Genomic DNA, 15,091 nt, shown 5'->3' with positions numbered 1-15,091 from the left:
CCCAAAGAAAAAAAAGCACCGCACCACCACCGCGTGGGCTTTAACCTCCAACGTTTCGGTTAACAGCCGATCGCGCTAGCCAATTGCGCCACGGAAACAGTCCTGCTCCACTCTCACCACCATTAAAACTTATCTTCAAAGCTATCAGCTCAAAGAAAAAAAAGCAACACACCAATCCCGGGAGGGCTCGAACCTCCAGCCTTTCAATTAACAGCCCATCGCGCTAGCCAATTGCGCCACAGAGACAGTCATGCTCCACTCTCACCACCGTCAGAACATTTCTTCAGAGCTATCAGCCCAAAAAAAAGCGCCGCACCCCCCCCCCCCCCTGGTGGGCTCGATTCTCCAACCTTTCGGTTAACAGCCGATCGCGCGAGCCAATTGCGCCACGGAGACAGTCCTGCTCTACTCTCACCACCATCAGAATATATCTTCAAAGCTATCAGCCCAAAGAAAAAAAAGCGCCGCACCACCATCGGGTGGGCTCGAACCTCCAACATTTCGGTTAACAGCCGATCGCGCTAGCCAATTGCGCTACGGAGACAGTCCTGCTTCACTCTCACCACCCTCAGAACATTTCTTCAGAGCTATCAGCCCAAAGAAAAAGAAGCGCCGCACCACCACCGGGTGGGCTCGAACCTTCAACCTTTCGGTTAACAGCCTATCGCGCTAGCCAATTGCGCCACGGAAACAGTCCTGCTCCACTCTCACCACCATTAAAACTTATCTTCAAAGCTATCAGCTCAAAGAAAAAAAAGCAACACACCAATCCCGGGAGGGCTCGAACCTCCAGCCTTTCGGTTAACAGCCCATCGCGCTAGCCGATTGCGCCACGGAGACAGTCATGCTCCACTCTCACCCCCGTCAGAACATTTCTTCAGAGCTATCAGCCCCCCCCCAAAAAAAGCGCCGCACCCCCCCCCCTGGTGGGCTCGATTCTCCAACCTTTCGGTTAACAGCCGATCGCGCGAGCCAATTGCGCCACGGAGACAGTCATGCTCCACTCTCACCTCCGTCAGAACATATCTTCAAAGCTATCAGCCCAAAGAAAAAAAAGCGCCGCACCACCATCGGGTGGGCTCGAACCTCCAACATTTCGGTTAACAGCCGATCGCGCTAGCCAATTGCGCCACAGAGACAGTCCTGCTTCACTCTCACCACCATCAGAACATTTCTTCAGAGCTATCAGCCCAAAGAAAAAGAAGCGCCGCACCACCACCGGGTGGGCTCGAACCTCCAACCTTTCGGTTAACAGCCGATCGCGCTAGCCAACTGCGCCACGGAGACAGTCGTGCTTCACTCTCACCACCGTCAGAACTTTTCTTCAGAGCTATCAGCCCAAAGAAAAAAAGCGCCGCACCACCATCGGGTGGGCTCAAACCTCCAGCCTTTCGGTTAACAGCCCATCGCGCTAGCCGATATCGCCACGGAGACAGTCATGCTCCACTCCCACCACCGTCAGAACATTTCTTCAGAGCTATCAGCCCAAAGAAAAAAAAAGCGCCGCACCACCACAGGGTGGGCTCGAACCTCTAACCTTTCGGTTAATAGCCCATCGCGCTAGCCAATTACGCCACGGAGACAGTCGTGCTCCACTCTCACCACCATCAGAACATATCTTCAAATTTATCAGCCCAAAGAAAAAAAAGCGCCGCACCACCACCGAGTGGGCTCGAACCTCCAACCTTTCGGTTAACAGCCGATCGCGCTAGCCATTTGCGCCACGGAGACAGTCCTGCTCCACTCTCCCCACCATCAGAACATATCTTCAAAGCTATCAGCCCAAAGAAAAAAAAGCGGCGCACCCCCACTGGGTGGGCTCGAACCTCCAACCTTTCGGTTAACAGCCGATCGCGTGAGCCAATTGCGCCACGGAGACAGTCCTGGTCTACTCTCACCACCATCAGAACATATCTTCAAAGCTATCAGCCCAAAGAAAAAAAAGCGGCGCACCCCCACCAGGTGGGCTCGTACCTACAGCCTTTCGGTTAATAGCCGATCGCTCGAGCCAATTGCGCCACGGAGACAGGCGTGCTCCACTCTCACCACCGTCAGAACATTTCTTCAGAGCTGTCAGCCCAAAGGAAAAAAAGCGCCGGACCACCACCGGGTGGGCTCGGACCTCCAACCTTTTTTTTAACAGTCGATCGCGCTAGCCAATAGCGCCACGGAATAAGTCGTGCTCCACTCTCACCACCAACAGAACATATCTTCAAAGCTCTCAGCGCAATGAAAAAGCAACACACCACTCCCGGGAGGGCTTGAACTTCGAACCTTTCGGTTAACAGCGGATCGCGCTAGCAAATTGCGCCACGGAGACAGTCATGCTCACTCTCACCACCGTCAGAACATTTCTTCAGAGCTATCAGCCCAACGAAAAAAAAGCGCCGCACCACCATCGGGTGGGCTCGAACCTCCAACCTTTCGTTTAACAACCGATCGCGCTAGCCAATTGCGCCATGGAGACAGTCGTGCTCCACTCTCACCACCGTCAAAACATTTCTTCAGAGCTATCATCCCAAAGAAAAAAAGCGCCGCACCACCACCGGGAGGGCTCGAACCTCTAACCTTTCGGTTAACAGCCGAACGGGCTAGCCGATTGTGCCACGCAGACAGCCGTGCTCCACTCTCACCACCGTCAGAACATTTCTTCAGAGCTATCAGCCCAAAGAAAAAAAAGCGCCGCACGACCACCAGGAGGGCTCGAACCTACAACCTTTCGGTTAACAGCCGGTCGCGCTAGCCAATTGCGCCACGGAGACATTCGTGCTCCACTCCCACCACCATCAGAACATACCTTCAAAGCTATCAGCCCAAAGAAAAAAAGCGACGCACCTCCACCGGGTGGGCTCGAACCTCCAACCTTTCGGTTAACAGCCGATCGCGCTAGCCAAATGGGCCACGGAGACAGTCGTGCTCCACTCTCACCACCATCAGAACATATCTTCAAAGCTATCAGTGCAAAGAAAAAAAAGCAACATACCACTTCGGGAGCGCTCGAACCTCCAAACTTTCAGTTAACAGCCAATCGCGCTAGCCAATTGCGCCACGGAGACAGTCGTGCTCCACTCTCACCACCGTCAGAGCATTTCTTCAGAGCTATCAGCCCAAAGGAAAAAAAGCGCCGCACCACCACCGGGTGGGCTCGAGCGTCAAACCTTTCGGTTAATAGCCCATCGCGCTAGCCAATTACGCCACGGAGACAGTCGTGCTCCACTCTCACCACCATCAGAACATATCTTCAAAGCTGTCAGCGCAAGGAAAAAAGCAACACACCACCACCAGGTGGGCTCGAACCTCCAACCTTTCCGTTAACAGCCCATCGCGCTAGCCAATTGCGCCACGGAGACAGTCATGCTCCACTCTCACCACCGTCAGAACATTTCTTCAGTGCTTTCAGCTCAAAGAAAAAAAAGCGCCGCACCACCACCGGGTGGGCTCGAACCTCCAACCTTTTGGTTAATAGCCCATTGCGCTAGCCAATTACGCCACGGAGACTGTCGTACTCCACTCTCACCACCATCAGAACATATCTTCAGAGCTATAAGCGCAAAGAAAAAAAAGCAACACACCACTCCCAGGAGGGCTCGAACCTCCAACCTTTCGGTTAACAGCCGATCGCGCTAGCCAATTGCGCCACGGAGACAGTCCTGCCCCACTCTCACCACCATCAGAACAAATCTTCAAAGCTATCAGCCCATAGAAAAAAAAGCCCGCACCACCACCGGGTAGGTTCGAACCTCCAACCTTTTCGATAACAGCCAATCGCGCTAGCCAATTGCGCCACGGAGACAGTCATGCTCCACTCTCACCACCATCAGAACATTTCTTCAAAGCTATCAGCCCAAAGAAAAAAAAGCGCCGCACCACCATCGGGTGGGCTCGAACCTCCAACCTTTCGGTTAGCAGCCGATCGCGCTAGCCAATTGCGCCACGGAGACAGTCCTGCTCCACTCTCACCACCATCAGAACATATCTTCAAAGCTATCAGCCCAAAGAAAAAAAAAGCGCCGCACCACCAACAGGTGGGCTCGAACCTCCTACCTTTCGGTTAACAGCCGATCGCGCCAGCCAATTGTGCCACGGAGACAGTCGTGCTCCACTGTCACCCCCGTCAGAACATTTCTTCAGAGCTACCAGTCCAAAGAAAAAGAAGCGCTGCACCACCACCGGGTGGACTCGAACCTCCAACCTTTCGGTTAAGAGCCGATCGCGCTAGCCAATTGCGCCACGGAGACAGTCGTGCTCCACTCTCACCACCATCAGGACATATCTCCAAAGCTATCAGCGTAAAGAAAAAAGCGACACACCACTCCCGGGAGGGCTCCAAACTCCAATGTTTTGGTTAACAGCCGAACGTGCTAGCCAATTGCGCCACAGAGACAGTCGTGCTTCAATCTCACCACCGTCAGAACATTTCTCCAAAGCTATCAGCGCAAAAAAAAAGCGCCGCACCACTCCCGGGAGGGCTCGAAACTCCAATTTTTCGGTTAACAGCCGAACGTGCTAGCCAATTGCGCCACGGAGACAGTCGTGCTCCACTCTCACCACCGTCAGAACATTTCTTCAGAGCTATCAGCCCAAATAAAAAAAAGTGCCGCCCCACCACCGGGTGGGCTCGAATCTCCAACCTTTCAGTTAACAGCCAATTGCGCCACGGAGACAGTCGTGCTCCACTCTCACCACCGTCAGAACATTTCTTCAGAGCTATCAGCCCAAAGAAAAAAAAGCGCCGCACCACCATCGGGTGGGCTCGAACCTCCAACCTTTCGGTTAACAGCCCATCGCGCTAGTCAATTGCGCCACGGAGACAGTCATGCTCCAGGCTCACCACCGTCAGAACATTTCTTCTGAGCTATCAGCTCAAAGAAAAAAAAGCGCCGCACCACCACCGGGTGGGCTCGTACCTCCAACCTTTCGGTTAACAACCAATCGCGCTAGCCAATTGCGCCACGGAGACAGTCGTGCTTCACTCTCACCACCGTCAGAACATTTCTTCAGAGCTATCAGCCCAAAGAAAAAAAAGCGCCGCACCACCACCGGGTGAGCTCGAACCTCCAACCTTTCGGTTAACAGCCCATCGCGCTAGCCAATTACGCCACGGAGACAGTCGTGCTCCATTCTCACCACCATCAGAACATATCTTCAAAGCTATCAGCCCAATGAAAAAACAGCAACACACCACTCCCGGGAAGGCTCGAACCTCCAACTTTTCAGTTAACAGCCGATCGCGCTAGCCAATTGCGCCACGGAGACAGTCGTGCTCCACTCTCACCTCCGTCAGAACATTTATTCGGAGCTATCAGCCCAAAGGAAAAAAAGCGCCGCACCACCTCCGGTTGGGCTCGAGCCTCCAACCTTTCGGTTAATAGCCCATCGCGCTAGCCAAGTACGCCACGGAGACAGTCGTGCTCCATTCTCACCACCATCAGAACATATCTTCAAAGCTATCAGCCCAAAGAAAAAAAAGCAACACACCACTCCCGGGAGGGCTCGAACCTCCAACCTTTCAGTTAACAGCCGATCGCGCTAGCCAATTGCGCCACGGAGACAGTCGTGCTCCACTCTCACCACCGTCAGAGCATTTCTTCAGAGCTATCAGCCCAAAGGAAAAAAAGCGCCGCACCACCACCGGGTGGGCTCGAGCGTCCAACCTTTCGGTTAATAGCCCATCGCGCTAGCCAATTACGCCACGGAGACAGTCGTGCTCCACTCTCACCACCATCAGAACATATCTTCAAAGCTGTCAGCGCAAGGAAAAAAGCAACACACCACCACCAGGTGGGCTCGAACCTCCAACCTTTCCGTTAACAGCCCATCGCGCTAGCCAATTGCGCCACGGAGACAGTCATGCTCCACTCTCACCACCGTCAGAACATTTCTTCAGTGCTTTCAGCTCAAAGAAAAAAAAGGCCGCACCACCACCGGGTGGGCTCGAACCTCCAACCTTTTGGTTAATAGCCCATTGCGCTAGCCAATTACGCCACGGAGACTGTCGTGCTCCACTCTCACCACCATCAGAACATATCTTCAGAGCTATAAGCGCAAAGAAAAAAAGCAACGCACCACTCCCAGGAGGGCTCGAACCTCCAACCTTTCGGTTAACAGCCGATCGCGCTAGCCAATTGCGCCACGGAGACAGTCGTGTTCCACTTCCACCACCATCAGAACATATCTTCTAAGCTATCAGTGCAAAGAAAAAAGCAACACACCTCTCCCGGGAGGGCTCGAACCCCCAACCTTTCGGTTAGCAGCCGAACGCGCTATCCAATTGCGCCATGGAGACAGTCATGCTCCACTCTCACCACCGTCAGAACATTTCTTCAGAGCTATCAGCCCAAAGAAAAAGAAGCGCCGCACCACCATCGGGTGGGCTCGAACCTCCAACCTTTCAGTTAACAGCCGATCGCGCTAGCCAATTGCGCCACGGAGACAGTCGTGCTCCACTCTCACCACCGTCAGAACATTTCTTCAGAGCTGTCTGCCCAAAGGAAAAAAAGCGCCGGACCACCACCGGGTGGGCTCGGACCTCCAACCTTTTCGTTAACAGTCGATCGCGCTAACCAATTGCGCCACGGAAAGAGTCGTGCTCCACTCTCACCACCAACAAGACATTTCTTCAGAGCTGTCAGCCCAAAGGAAAAAAAGCGCCGGACCACCACCATGTGGGCTCGGACCTCCAAACTTTTCGTTAACAGTCGATCGCGCTAACCAATTGCGCCACGGAAAGAGTCGTGCTCCACTCTCACCACCAACAGGACATATCTTCAAAGCTCTCAGCGCAATGAAAAAGCAACACACCACTCCCGGGAGGGCTTGAACCTCGAACCTTTCGGTTAAAAGCCCATCGCGCTAGCCAATTGCGCCACGGAGACAGTCATGCTCCACTCTCACCATCGTCAGAACATTTCTTCAGAGCTATCAGCCCCCCCAAAAAAAGCGCCGCACCACCACCGGGTGGGCTCGAACCTCCAACCTTTCGGTTAATAGCCCATCGCGCTAGCCAATTACGCCACGGAGATAGTCGTGCTCCAATCTCACCACCATCAGAACATATCTTCAAAGCTATCAGCGCAAAGAAAAAAAAAGCAACCCACCACTCCCGGGAGGGCTCGAACCTCCAACCTTTCGGTTAACAGCCGATCGCGCTAGCCAATTGCGCCACGGAGACAGTCGTGCTCCACTCCCACCACCATCAGAACATATCTTCAGAGCTATAAGCGCAAAGAAAAAAAGCAACGCACCACTCCCAGGAGGGCTCGAACCTCCAACCTTTCGGTTAACAGCCGATCGCGCTAGCCAATTGCGCCACGGAGACAGTCATGCTCCGCTCTCCCCACCATCAGAACATTTCTTCAAAGCTATCAGCCCAAAGAAAAAAAAGCACCGCACCACCACCGCGTGGGCTCGAACCTCCAACCTTTCGGTTACCAGCCGATCGCGCTAGCCAATTGCGCCACGGAGACAGTCCTGCCCCACTCTCACCACCATCAGAACATATCTTCAAAGCTATCAGCCCAATGAAAAAACAGCAACACACCACTCCCGGGAAGGCTCGAACCTCCAACTTTTCAGTTAACAGCCGATCGCGCTAGCCAATTGCGCCACGGAGACAGTCGTGCTCCACTCTCACCTCCGTCAGAACATTTATTCGGAGCTATCAGCCCAAAGGAAAAAAAGCGCCGCACCACCTCCGGTTGGGCTCGAGCCTCCAACCTTTCGGTTAATAGCCCATCGCGCTAGCCAAGTACGCCACGGAGACAGTCGTGCTCCATTCTCACCACCATCAGAACATATCTTCAAAGCTATCAGCCCAAAGAAAAAAAAGCAACACACCACTCTCGGGAGGGCTCGAACCTCCAACCTTTCAGTTAACAGCCGATCGCGCTAGCCAATTGCGCCACGGAGACAGTCGTGCTCCACTCTCACCACCGTCAGAGCATTTCTTCAGAGCTATCAGCCCAAAGGAAAAAAAGCGCCGCACCACCACCGGGTGGCCTCGAGCGTCCAACCTTTCGGTTAATAGCCCATCGCGCTAGCCAAGTACGCCACGGAGACAGTCGTGCTCCATTCTCACCACCATCAGAACATATCTTCAAAGCTATCAGCCCAAAGAAAAAAAAGCAACACACCACTCCCGGGAGGGCTCGAACCTCCAACCTTTCAGTTAACAGCCGATCGCGCTAGCCAATTGCGCCACGGAGACAGTCGTGCTCCACTCTCACCACCGTCAGAGCATTTCTTCAGAGCTATCAGCCCAAAGGAAAAAAAGCGCCGCACCACCACCGGGTGGGCTCGAGCGTCCAACCTTTCGGTTAATAGCCCATCGCGCTAGCCAATTACGCCACGGAGACAGTCGTGCTCCACTCTCACCACCATCAGAACATATCTTCAAAGCTGTCAGCGCAAGGAAAAAAGCAACACACCACCACCAGGTGGGCTCGAACCTCCAACCTTTCCGTTAACAGCCCATCGCGCTAGCCAATTGCGCCACGGAGACAGTCATGCTCCACTCTCACCACCGTCAGATCATTTCTTCAGTGCTTTCAGCTCAAAGAAAAAAAAGGCCGCACCACCACCGGGTGGGCTCGAACCTCCAACCTTTTGGTTAATAGCCCATTGCGCTAGCCAATTACGCCACGGAGACTGTCGTGCTCCACTCTCACCACCATCAGAACATATCTTCAGAGCTATAAGCGCAAAGAAAAAAAGCAACGCACCACTCCCAGGAGGGCTCGAACCTCCAACCTTTCGGTTAACAGCCGATCGCGCTAGCCAATTGCGCCACGGAGACAGTCATGCTCCGCTCTCCCCACCATCAGAACATTTCTTCAAAGCTATCAGCCCAAAGAAAAAAAAGCACCGCACCACCACCGCGTGGGCTCGAACCTCCAACCTTTCGGTTACCAGCCGATCGCGCTAGCCAATTGCGCCACGGAGACAGTCCTGCCCCACTCTCACCACCATCAGAACATATCTTCAAAGCTATCAGCCCAATGAAAAAACAGCAACACACCACTCCCGGGAAGGCTCGAACCTCCAACTTTTCAGTTAACAGCCGATCGCGCTAGCCAATTGCGCCACGGAGACAGTCGTGCTCCACTCTCACCTCCGTCAGAACATTTATTCGGAGCTATCAGCCCAAAGGAAAAAAAGCGCCGCACCACCTCCGGTTGGGCTCGAGCCTCCAACCTTTCGGTTAATAGCCCATCGCGCTAGCCAAGTACGCCACGGAGACAGTCGTGCTCCATTCTCACCACCATCAGAACATATCTTCAAATCTATCAGCCCAAAGAAAAAAAAGCAACACACCACTCCCGGGAGGGCTCGAACCTCCAACCTTTCAGTTAACAGCCGATCGCGCTAGCCAATTGCGCCACGGAGACAGTCGTGCTCCACTCTCACCACCGTCAGAGCATTTCTTCAGAGCTATCAGCCCAAAGGAAAAAAAGCGCCGCACCACCACCGGGTGGGCTCGAGCGTCCAACCTTTCGGTTAATAGCCCATCGCGCTAGCCAATTACGCCACGGAGACAGTCGTGCTCCACTCTCACCACCATCAGAACATATCTTCAAAGCTGTCAGCGCAAGGAAAAAAGCAACACACCACCACCAGGTGGGCTCGAACCTCCAACCTTTCCGTTAACAGCCCATCGCGCTAGCCAATTGCGCCACGGAGACAGTCATGCTCCACTCTCACCACCGTCAGAACATTTCTTCAGTGCTTTCAGCTCAAAGAAAAAAAAGGCCGCACAACCACCGGGTGGGCTCGAACCTCCAACCTTTTGGTTAATAGCCCATTGCGCTAGCCAATTACGCCACGGAGACTGTCGTGCTCCACTCTCACCACCATCAGAACATATCTTCAGAGCTATAAGCGCAAAGAAAAAAAGCAACGCACCACTCCCAGGAGGGCTCGAACCTCCAACCTTTCGGTTAACAGCCGATCGCGCTAGCCAATTGCGCCACGGAGACAGTCGTGTTCCACTTCCACCACCATCAGAACATATCTTCTAAGCTATCAGTGCAAAGAAAAAAGCAACACACCTCTCCCGGGAGGGCTCGAACCCCCAACCTTTCGGTTAGCAGCCGAACGCGCTATCCAATTGCGCCATGGAGACAGTCATGCTCCACTCTCACCACCGTCAGAACATTTCTTCAGAGCTATCAGCCCAAAGAAAAAGAAGCGCCGCACCACCATCGGGTGGGCTCGAACCTCCAACCTTTCAGTTAACAGCCGATCGCGCTAGCCAATTGCGCCACGGAGACAGTCGTGCTCCACTCTCACCACCGTCAGAACATTTCTTCAGAGCTGTCTGCCCAAAGGAAAAAAAGCGCCGGACCACCACCGGGTGGGCTCGGACCTCCAACCTTTTCGTTAACAGTCGATCGCGCTAACCAATTGCGCCACGGAAAGAGTCGTGCTCCACTCTCACCACCAACAGGACATTTCTTCAGAGCTGTCAGCCCAAAGGAAAAAAAGCGCCGGACCACCACCATGTGGGCTCGGACCTCCAAACTTTTCGTTAACAGTCGATCGCGCTAACCAATTGCGCCACGGAAAGAGTCGTGCTCCACTCTCACCACCAACAGGACATATCTTCAAAGCTCTCAGCGCAATGAAAAAGCAACACACCACTCCCGGGAGGGCTTGAACCTCGAACCTTTCGGTTAAAAGCCGATCGCGCTAGCCAATTGCGCCACGGAGACAGTCATGCTCCACTCTCACCACCGTCAGAACATTTCTTCAGAGCTATCAGCCCAACGAAAAAAAAGCGCCGCACCACCATCGGGTGGGCTCGAACCTCCAGCCTTTCGGTTAACAGCCCATCGCGCTAGCCAATTGCGCCACGGAGACAGTCATGCTCCACTCTCACCATCGTCAGAACATTTCTTCAGAGCTATCAGCCCCCCCAAAAAAAGCGCCGCACCACCACCGGGTGGGCTCGAACCTCCAACCTTTCGGTTAATAGCCCATCGCGCTAGCCAATTACGCCACGGAGATAGTCGTGCTCCAATCTCACCACCATCAGAACATATCTTCAAAGCTATCAGCGCAAAGAAAAAAAAAGCAACCCACCACTCCCGGGAGGGCTCGAACCTCCAACCTTTCGGTTAACAGCCGATCGCGCTAGCCAATTGCGCCACGGAGACAGTCGTGCTCCACTCCCACCACCACCAGAACATATCTTCAAAGCTATCAGCCCAAAGAAAAAAAGCGCCGCACCACCACCGGGTGGGTTCGAACCTCCAACCTTTCGGTTAACAGCCGATCGCGCTAGCCAATTGCGCCACGGAGACAGTCCTGCTCCACTCTCACCAGCATCAGAACAAATCTTCAAAGCTATCAGCCCATAGAAAAAAAAGCCCGCACCACCACCGGGTAGGTTCGAACCTCCAACCTTTTCGATAACAGCCGATCGCGCTAGCCAATTGCGCCACGGAGAGAGTCGTGCTACACTCTCACCACCAACAGAACATATCTTCAAAGCTATCAGCGCAAAGAAAAATGCAACACACCACTCCCGAGAGGGCTCGAAACTCCAACCTTTCGGTTAACAGCCGATTTCGCTAGCCAATTGCGCCACGGAGACAGTCATGCTCCACTCTCACCACCATCAGAACATTTCTTCAAAGCTATCAGCCCAAAGAAAAAAAAGCGCCGCACCACCATCGGGTGGGCTCGAACCTCCAACCTTTCGGTTAGCAGCCGATCGCGCTAGCCAATTGCGCCACGGAGACAGTCCTGCTCCACTCTCACCACCATCAGAACATATCTTCAAAGCTATCAGCCCAAAGAAAAAAATAGCGCCGCACCACCAACAGGTGGGCTCGAACCTCCTACCTTTCGGTTAACAGCCGATCGCGCCAGCCAATTGTGCCACGGAGACAGTCGTGCTCCACTCTCACCCCCGTCAGAACATTTCTTCAGAGCTACCAGTCCAAAGAAAAAGAAGCGCTGCACCACCACCGGGTGGACTCGAACCTCCAACCTTTCGGTTAAGAGCCGATCGCGCTAGCCAATTGCGCCACGGAGACAGTCGTGCTCCACTCTCACCACCATCAGGACATATCTCCAAAGCTATCAGCGCAAAGAAAAAAGCGACACACCACTCCCGGGAGGGCTCCAAACTCCAATGTTTTGGTTAACAGCCGAACGTGCTAGCCAATTGCGCCACAGAGACATTCGTGCTTCAATCTCACCACCGTCAGAACGTTTCTCCAAAGCTATCAGCGCAAAAAAAAAGCGCCGCACCACTCCCGGGAGGGCTCAAAACTCCAATTTTTCGGTTAACAGCCGAACGTGCTAGCTAATTGCGCCACGGAGACAGTCGTGCTCCACTCTCACCACCGTCAGAACATTTCTTCAGAGCTATCAGCCCAAATAAAAAAAAGTGCCGCCCCACCACCGGGTGGGCTCGAATCTCCAACCTTTCAGTTAACAGCCAATTGCGCCACGGAGACAGTCGTGCTCCACTCTCACCACCGTCAGAACATTTCTTCAGAGCTATCAGCCCAAAGAAAAAAAAGCGCCGCACCACCATCGGGTGGGCTCGAACCTCCAACCTTTCGGTTAACAGCCCATCGCGCTAGTCAATTGCGCCACGGAGACAGTCATGCTCCAGACTCACCACCGTCAGAACATTTCTTCTGAGCTATCAGCTCAAAGAAAAAAAAGCGCCGCACCACCACCGGGTGGGCTCGTACCTCCAACCTTTCGGTTAACAACCAATCGCGCTAGCCAATTGCGCCATGGAGACAGTCGTGCTTCACTCTCACCACCGTCAGAACATTTCTTCAGAGCTATCAGCCCAAAGAAAAAAAAGCGCCGCACCACCACCGGGTGAGCTCGAACCTCCAACCTTTCGGTTAACAGCCGATCGCGCTAGCCAATTGCGCTATGGAGACAGTCCTGCTCCACTCTCACCACCATCAGAACATATCTTCAAAGCTATCAGCCCAAAGAAAAAAAAAGCAACACACCACTCCTGGGAGGGCTCCAACCTCCAACCTTTCGGTTAACAGCCCTACGCGCTAGCCAATGCGCCACGGAGACAGTCGTGCTCCACTCTCACCACCATCACAACATATCTTCAAAGCTATAAGCCCGAAGAAAAAAAAGCGCCGCACCACCTCCGGGTGGGCTCAAGCCTCCAACCTTTCGGTTAATAGCCCATCGCGCTAGCCAATTACGCCACGGAGACAGTCGTGCTCCATTCTCACCACCATCAGAACATATCTTCAAAGCTATTAGCGCAAAGAAAAAAGCAACACACCACTCCCGGGAGGGCTTGAACCCCCAACCTTTTGGTTAGCAGCCGATCGCGCTGGCCAATTGCGCCACGGAGACAGTCATGCTCCGCTCTCCCCACCATCAGAACATTTCTTCAAAGCTATCAGCCCAAAGAAAAAAAAGCACCGCACCACCACCGCGTGGGCTCGAACCTCCAACCTTTCGGTTACCAGCCGATCGCGCTAGCCAATTGCGCCACGGAGACAGTCCTGCCCCACTCTCACCACCATCAGAACATATCTTCAAAGCTATCAGCCCAATGAAAAAACAGCAACACACCACTCCCGGGAAGGCTCGAACCTCCAACTTTTCAGTTAACAGCCGATCGCGCTAGCCAATTGCGCCACGGAGACAGTCGTGCTCCACTCTCACCTCCGTCAGAACATTTATTTGGAGCTATCAGCCCAAAGGAAAAAAAGCGCCGCACCACCTCCGGTTGGGCTCGAGCCTCCAACCTTTCGGTTAATAGCCCATCGCGCTAGCCAAGTACGCCACGGAGACAGTCGTGCTCCATTCTCACCACCATCAGAACATATCTTCAAAGCTATCAGCCCAAAGAAAAAAAAAGCAACACACCACTCCCGGGAGGGCTCGAACCTCCAACCTTTCAGTTAACAGCCGATCGCGCTAGCCAATTGCGCCACGGAGACAGTCGTGCTCCACTCTCACCACCGTCAGAGCATTTCTTCAGAGCTATCAGCCCAAAGGAAAAAAAGCGCCGCACCACCACCGGGTGGGCTCGAGCGTCCAACCTTTCGGTTAATAGCCCATCGCGCTAGCCAATTACGCCACGGAGACAGTCGTGCTCCACTCTCACCACCATCAGAACATATCTTCAAAGCTGTCAGCGCAAGGAAAAAAGCAACACACCACCACCAGGTGGGCTCGAACCTCCAACCTTTCCGTTAACAGCCCATCGCGCTAGCCAATTGCGCCACGGAGACAGTCATGCTCCACTCTCACCACCGTCAGAACATTTCTTCAGTGCTTTCAGCTCAAAGAAAAAAAAGGCCGCACCACCACCGGGTGGGCTCGAACCTCCAACCTTTTGGTTAATAGCCCATTGCGCTAGCCAATTACGCCACGGAGACTGTCGTGCTCCACTCTCACCACCATCAGAACATATCTTCAGAGCTATAAGCGCAAAGAAAAAAAGCAACGCACCACTCCCAGGAGGGCTCGAACCTCCAACCTTTCGGTTAACAGCCGATCGCGCTAGCCAATTGCGCCACGGAGACAGTCGTGTTCCACTTCCACCACCATCAGAACATATCTTCTAAGCTATCAGTGCAAAGAAAAAAGCAACACACCTCTCCCGGGAGGGCTCGAACCCCCAACCTTTCGGTTAGCAGCCGAACGCGCTATCCAATTGCGCCATGGAGACAGTCATGCTCCACTCTCACCACCGTCAGAACATTTCTTCAGAGCTATCAGCCCAAAGAAAAAGAAGCGCCGCACCACCATCGGGTGGGCTCGAACCTCCAACCTTTCAGTTAACAGCCGATCGCGCTAGCCAATTGCGCCACGGAGACAGTCGTGCTCCACTCTCACCACCGTCAGAACATTTCTTCAGAGCTGTCTGCCCAAAGGAAAAAAAGCGCCGGACCACCACCGGGTGGGCTCGGACCTCCAACCTTTTCGTTAACAGTCGATCGCGCTAACCAATTGCGCCACGGAAAGAGTCGTGCTCCACTCTCACCACCAACAGGACATTTCTTCAGAGCTGTCAGCCCAAAGGAAAAAAAGCGCCGGACCACCACCATGTGGGCTCGGACCTCCAAACTTTTCGTTAACAGTC

General features: G+C 53.6%; 3 non-coding genes across 3 annotated transcripts; all 3 read right to left on the bottom strand.

The window, feature by feature from the left end:
- Positions 1-6,212: 6,212 nt before the first annotated feature.
- On the bottom strand, positions 6,213-6,285 carry TRNAS-GCU (transfer RNA serine (anticodon GCU)). The gene has a single exon. It is a non-coding gene; the product is annotated as a tRNA-Ser (tRNA).
- Positions 6,286-10,046: 3,761 nt separating this feature from the next.
- Positions 10,047-10,119, bottom strand: TRNAS-GCU (transfer RNA serine (anticodon GCU)). The gene has a single exon. It is a non-coding gene; the product is annotated as a tRNA-Ser (tRNA).
- A 4,484-nt stretch (positions 10,120-14,603) lies between these two features.
- Positions 14,604-14,676, bottom strand: TRNAS-GCU (transfer RNA serine (anticodon GCU)). Its single transcript has one exon. It is a non-coding gene; the product is annotated as a tRNA-Ser (tRNA).
- Positions 14,677-15,091: the final 415 nt, after the last annotated feature.

Source organism: Rhipicephalus microplus, unplaced genomic scaffold, assembly GCF_043290135.1.
Source record: "Rhipicephalus microplus isolate Deutch F79 unplaced genomic scaffold, USDA_Rmic scaffold_71, whole genome shotgun sequence".
Taxonomy (NCBI): Eukaryota; Metazoa; Arthropoda; class Arachnida; order Ixodida; family Ixodidae; genus Rhipicephalus; species Rhipicephalus microplus.
Note: the sequence above shows the minus strand (reverse complement) of the source record. Positions and strands in the feature narration are given on the sequence as shown.